We start from the raw sequence: 6,000 nt of genomic DNA, 5'->3' as shown, positions 1-6,000 counted from the left end.
TTCACCTTATTGTGAAAGTAGTTCAAAACATGCACAGAGGCAGGTATGAAATTGTCAGCTGCTTGATGCAAAATAATTATTTCAATCAACTGCCAAAAAATTCCCCACCTAGCTTCTGATCACCTTTACCTTCTTTTCAAACTTACTTCTCCATTAATTTGAAAGAAGGTAACTTAAGCTGATAGGAATATTTTAAATAGGAACAGTTTGCACCCTGTAAATTTTTCAAACACACTTTTTATTTTAATGGTCCACATATACTTTGTTTAATGAGTTTGAAAAGCTTTAATTTAAACTTCAGTGGGTGCTCTAGTACTACGAAAATACTGTCATGCAACATTGATTCTTGTCTAACAAGACAACATAATCAGAAAAATGTGTAGCAATTTTTATAACAATAATGGTTGCCTTCATTGAAAACACACATAAATGTGCCTGAAGACTGTTTCTGGGCACAAACTGTTTAAAGCTTGCCCTTGCTGTTGCTTCTGTTTGCATAAAATTTAAGTTTTTCTTTGTATCTCTGCTGTCACTTGTAAGTTTTATCTTTCTGAACCTAATATTTTCCTTTTTCAGCCTTATCTCAAAAGCCATTTGTTTTAGGTTCTTGAGTTTTCCTACCATGACAAACACACTATTTTTACTGATTTTCCAGAGTAGTCAAGACAAATGAAGGGGGATGAAAAAATAATAGATTTTGTCTGAACAACCACAGTATTATGTTAAGCTGCAAGTTTGTCTCTTTTAGCAAAGAGCACTGCCAGGCCCCAAGGAAAGCCTGTCTGCCTGCACTGGGGAACTGCTGGAGTGGTCCCTGGCCTGAATTTGACTCCTGCCAGCTAGCTTTCTCCCAGTGGGTTCCCAGGACTGTTTTGGGAGTTAGAAGGTCAGGACACATCTCCATTAGGCCGTCCGCATCCAGTCACCCATTTCAATCCTATCTTGGATGGTGATCTCATCCCTGGGAAGCTACTTGGGCATGTTTAATTTAATAGGATCGCTGTCGCCTACAAGGTTTCCTCAAGCAACCTGAACTAGTAGTGCTGGCAGCTGGTGGGCAAGGCAGCAGCTCTAATACCAGTATTTGATCCTAGGTCTGTATGTGCGTCTTTCCTAGGTCAATGTAGTGGTGACATGGGACGTGAAGAGTGCTGTGGTGCCATGGCTCCTGTCTGCCCTGCCACTGCGCTAGAGGCGCCTTGTCCTCTTGCTCTCAGGAATGTCCCCCACCTCGTGCTGGACACATGACCATGGTTTGATGGGTGAAGTAATGTACCACTGGAGCAGCTCTGCAGTGGTTACAAGGGAGTAAACACCAAGGGAATTGAAACATATATCAGAACGTGACATTTTCAGGCTCAGGAGATAACCAGAATCACAGAATACCCCAAGTTGGAAGGGACCCACAAGGGTCATCGAGTCCAACCTCCAGCCCTGCACAGGACCATCCCCAAGAGTCACACCATGTCCCTGAGAGTATCATCCAAATGCTTATTGAACTCTGTCAGGCTTGGTGCTGTGACCACTTCCATGGGGAGCCTGTTCCAGTGCCCAACCACCCTCTGGGTGAAGAATAATATCCAACCTAAATCTTTTAATAATATCCAACCTAAACCTCCCCAGACACAACTTCAGGCCATTCCCTTGGGTCCTGTCACTGGTTACCACAGAGAAGAGATCAGTGGCTGCCCCTCCTCTTCCCCTCACGAGGAGGTTGTAGACTGCAATGAGGTCTCCTCTTCTCTAGGCTTACCCGACCAAGTGACCTCAGCCACTCCTCACACGGCTTCCCCTCAAGGCCCTTCACCATCTTCACTGCCCTCCTTTAGATGCTAAGACCTTAATATCTTTCTTACATTGCAGTGCCCAAAACTGCACACAATATTCAAGGTGAGGCCGCACCAGAGCAGAGCGGGACAATGACCTCCCTTGACCAGCTGTTGATGCTTTGCCTGATGCTCCTCAGGACGCAGTTGGCCCTCCTGGCTGCCAGGGCACTGCTGACTCATATTCAACTTGCCATCAACTAGGATCCCCAGGTCCCTTTCCATGACGCTGCTTTCCAGCATCTCATTCTCTAGTCTGTACAAACATCCAGGGTTGTCCCATCCCAGGTGCAGAATCCAGCGCTTCCCCTTGTTGGCCTTCATATAGTTGGTGATTGCCCAGTCCTCTAATTTGTCGAGATCTCTCTGCAGGGCCTCCTTGCCTTTGAGGGAGTCAACAGCTCCTCCTAGTTTTGTATCGTCTGCAAACTTGCTTAGTATCCCTTCCAGTCCTGTGTCCAGGTAATTTATGAAGATGTTGAAGAGCACAGGGCCCAAGATGGAGCCCTGTGAAACCCCACTAGTGACAGGTCTCCAGTCTGATGTTACCCCATTCACTATTACCCTCTGTGCTTGACCCAATTACTCACACACCTCATGATGTGTTCATCCAGCTGTGTGCTGGACATTTTGTCCAGAAGGATCCCATGAAAGACAATATTGAAAGCTTTACTGAAATCCAAAAAGATTAAATCAACTGGCTTTCCTTGATCAACTATGAGGGTTGCCTCATGAAGCTGTGCTGGCTGTGACTGATGACTGCGTTGTCTTTCAATACCTCCCAGAATAATCTTCTCCATAACTTTACCAGGAACTGAAGTGATACTGACAGGCCTTTACTTTCCAGGGTCCTTCTTCTTGCCCTTCTTGAAAACTGGGACAACGTTCACCAACTTCCACTCAACTGGGACCTCTTTGGGTTCCCAAGACCACTCAAAAATCAAGAGAGGTTCTGCAATGATATCAGCCAGCTCTTTGAGGATTCTGGGATTAATCCCATCAAACCCCATAGATTTGGAGTGATCCAGCAGGAGCAGCAGATCCTGCACAATTTCATTTAAAATGGGGTTAGTGTTAGTTTGTGATTTACTTTTCCTCATTTTTTTCCCAGTGGTTTTCTAAGCACTGAGTTTTTCATTTGTGTCTCAGATCATTCTTCTCCTCCCTTTTCTTATGACATCTTTCTTCCCATGCCTGTTCCCTCCTTCTGTTGTGCTCCCACATGCCTGGCTGTCTGCCCTGCTCATGAATTCTGCTTTATCACATAATTTCACTTGTCTGTGACCGAGTCCAGGTCTTCTGTGGTCTGTCTCCTCTCAGATGTGCACCATGTTATGCCCTCACCACTTGTGCTCCCCACTAGTGAAACCACAGCAGTGATGCTCGTGACTCTCTTTACTTCCCTTCATATATTTTTTGCACCTTTTTTCTCAGATTGAATCTGCTTTCCCAGACTGTCACCTCTAGCTGAGCTCAGTGTCCTTCCCCATCTCAACCCTTTTCAAGCCTTGGGGTTCTCAGGGTTGTTTCATTATACCGACAACCAAAGATCTGGGTTCCTGGGGATTGATACTGCACAGAGTAGAGGAGGCACTTGCTAATCCTTTTCTGCTCAAGCAGCTTTAAAAAGCAGGATTTTTAATCCTTCTGGTTTCCCAGTGCAGGTACAGTCAGGTGAGACTGTTCTCCAATTTTAGAAGAAATTAGACTTTGTTCCCATACAGAGAGAAAGGGGGAAACAAAGGGTTATTAAATGGTGGCAGCTGGGTAAAACTCTTACATTTAACTGTTTTGTATTTTTGCAGCTGAGTTGCATAAGCGCCGGGTGACACCTCTGTGCTTGTCTCTTTGTGGGTTGGTAAGAGCAGTAGGGAGAACTGTGTGAGGCTGCTCATGAAGGAGAGATGAGGTGGCTGTCCAGATACTTCAGGTTGGTGCATCGGCAGTATTTTCTGAGCCATAGTTACTGGATTTTCCTGCTGGCGCAGGGGGATCTGTGAGCTGCAGCTTCCTGGCAGGATTCTGGGAACAGCACCAAAACCGCGGAGAGGCAGCAAGCAGGTTTTGTGCTCTGAGTCAGAAGCAGGCTGAGAAGATGCAGCCCTCAAAGCACGAACCCAAGATGGGGAAGGGAATCTGTGCGAGGGGGATATTTCCAGTGTGAAGTTCAGAGCCTGGGGGGACCCTCTGCTGCCAGCACTTTTGGTGAGTCTGCGGGTCAGCTGCTAGTTTTGGTGCAATCATGGGAGAAGGGAGATTGCTGCCTTTCACCACCGCTACCCCGAGCCAGCTCATCCTTCTAGCTATTTCTGTCTATGCTTATCTATAGCATCATCCCCCTTGCGCCTGTGTACCTGCCAAGCATTCAAAACAGGCACTGCTGTGGCAGCCTCCTTTCTCTCCAGCCTGGAGGATAAATGACTGGATGGCTTTTTTTTAATTGTTTCTCTGCATCAAGAATTTACAGTGGGAAAGCTAAGCTGGAGAAATGCTTTCAGGAGTGGGTGGCCAGCCTGGCAGATCCCTGCTTGTTCTTAGCCCCTAGAGAGGTCCTGTAGCCTGGCCCTAGCCGGGTTCACTCACTGCCCTGGACATTGGTGCTCCCTTTGAAAGCAATGGTTTCCTGGAGTGAGATGTGGTCTTGGGTAAAAACAGACAAAATTTGGATGCGAGAGAGAAGACCTGGATCTGACTTGCCTGCAAGGGGATCCAGAACAGAAAGCTGAGTGCTTGGGTGAGTTCACAGCAGCTGGCTTGTCCAATGCAGAACACTGTACTCTTCTTTATTATAGTCTGAGTTACCTAGTGTAAAAATAACAGTATCAGAAATTCTAATATCTATATACTATATGCTGTCTGTATGCTATATGTGTTGTTTTATTTAATTTGGGCTGTGAAGTAGACTGCTCTCTGTGTTTAGTACACCTGACTGTGGCTTGTGACTTTGTTCCCAGCTGGGAATTTCAGTGTTTGCATCTGGAGTTGTGCAAATACGTGCAGGTGCGCAAAACTTATATCCTGCTTTTGCATCTCTGTTGCAGCACTGGTTTGGGCCAGTAAATTCACTTGGATTGGAAAATTGGCATTACAGCATGTCTTCTACCACTTCAGTGTATGACTGTAGAGGCATTGGAGCACAGATAATATGTGTATTTGTAACATACTGCTTCTGATCCTCAAAATAAAAGGTGTAGACATAATGGGATACAGTTTTAAAGCAAAAGTGGCTTTATTGGAGAGGTATGAAAAGAGATTAAATAATCAGAATGTTCTTCTTTCAAATAATCAGGTTTTTAATACCGAATTTCAGTGTGAGGCTGTCAGGGCTCCCCTTTTCTTCTGTCCTTCCACTGACTGAGACTGTCATCGTAACATTTGAAATACGACATGTTTCAGACATCCTATATCTATATTTCTTTATCAAATCTGTAATTAAATGTGACTTCTTATGGCACAATGTACAGCAGAAGTTGCTTTGATGAGTAAGAAACACTGAAGTATATGGAGAATCTAAATATATAGATTGATATGTTTCTTATGCTGTTTGTAAAATACCTCTGTGCTATATGGAACCCCTGATTTACAAAATGTAACTTCAAAAAAAAAGTTTTTAGCACTTCCACAATAGCATAAAGATATTTGTAAGTGATTAAAAGTGATTGAGTGTTTGAGCTGAGATTGCTTTGCCCTACTACCTGTGATCTGGATGATATTTCTAGATAGAGGTGTTTGGCCAGCTTTTTGGTTTAGTTTCTTACTGGAATATGAAGTTAAACTTGGCAGGTCCAAGAAAGAATGTGTTTTACCCTGATTTTTGAAAATTATCCACCTTTACTTGTGTGAATCAGGCAGGTTTCAATATATATGTATATTAAGGGGTTTTAAAATCCGTAAGTAACAAAGTTCTATTTTTTTCTCAATCTATAAGTACAAGCAACTAGTACCCAGCCCTTGTCAAAAGTTGGTGAGAAAGTCCTTTAAAAATGAGATTGCTGTCACTGCACTGCTGCATGCTTTCAGGAATGACAGCACAAGAGGTGGGAGTAATTTTGTCTCATTTTCACCATCTAAAGTTAAACTGGTCGTTCAGGCTCACACCGCTTCAAAGGGAGAGGTGCACAGTTCATTACACTCTGGAGCAGCTTTGTCCTCTTTGAGTACATGGTGTCTAAGC

At 44.3% G+C, this 6,000-nt stretch overlaps 1 protein-coding gene across 3 annotated transcripts in view; it reads left to right on the top strand.

Annotated features, from left to right (window-relative positions):
• Positions 1–3,744: 3,744 nt before the first annotated feature.
• MTUS2 (microtubule associated scaffold protein 2) overlaps positions 3,745–6,000 on the top strand; it is a 247,886-nt gene continuing 245,630 nt past the window's right edge. Inside the window, exon 1 of one of the 3 annotated variants that reach the window (XM_039386853.1) lies at positions 3,745–4,560. The gene's annotated coding sequence lies outside the window, so the exon portion shown is untranslated. The remainder of the gene's footprint in view (positions 4,561–6,000) is intronic. The other 2 variants (XM_027727135.2, XM_027727133.2) reach the window with 2 other exon arrangements.

Source organism: Pipra filicauda, unplaced genomic scaffold, assembly GCF_003945595.2.
Source record: "Pipra filicauda isolate LSUMZ 115617 unplaced genomic scaffold, ASM394559v2 scaffold50_size3627746_pilon, whole genome shotgun sequence".
Taxonomy (NCBI): Eukaryota; Metazoa; Chordata; class Aves; order Passeriformes; family Pipridae; genus Pipra; species Pipra filicauda.
This window is presented reverse-complemented; position numbering and strand designations above follow the sequence as displayed.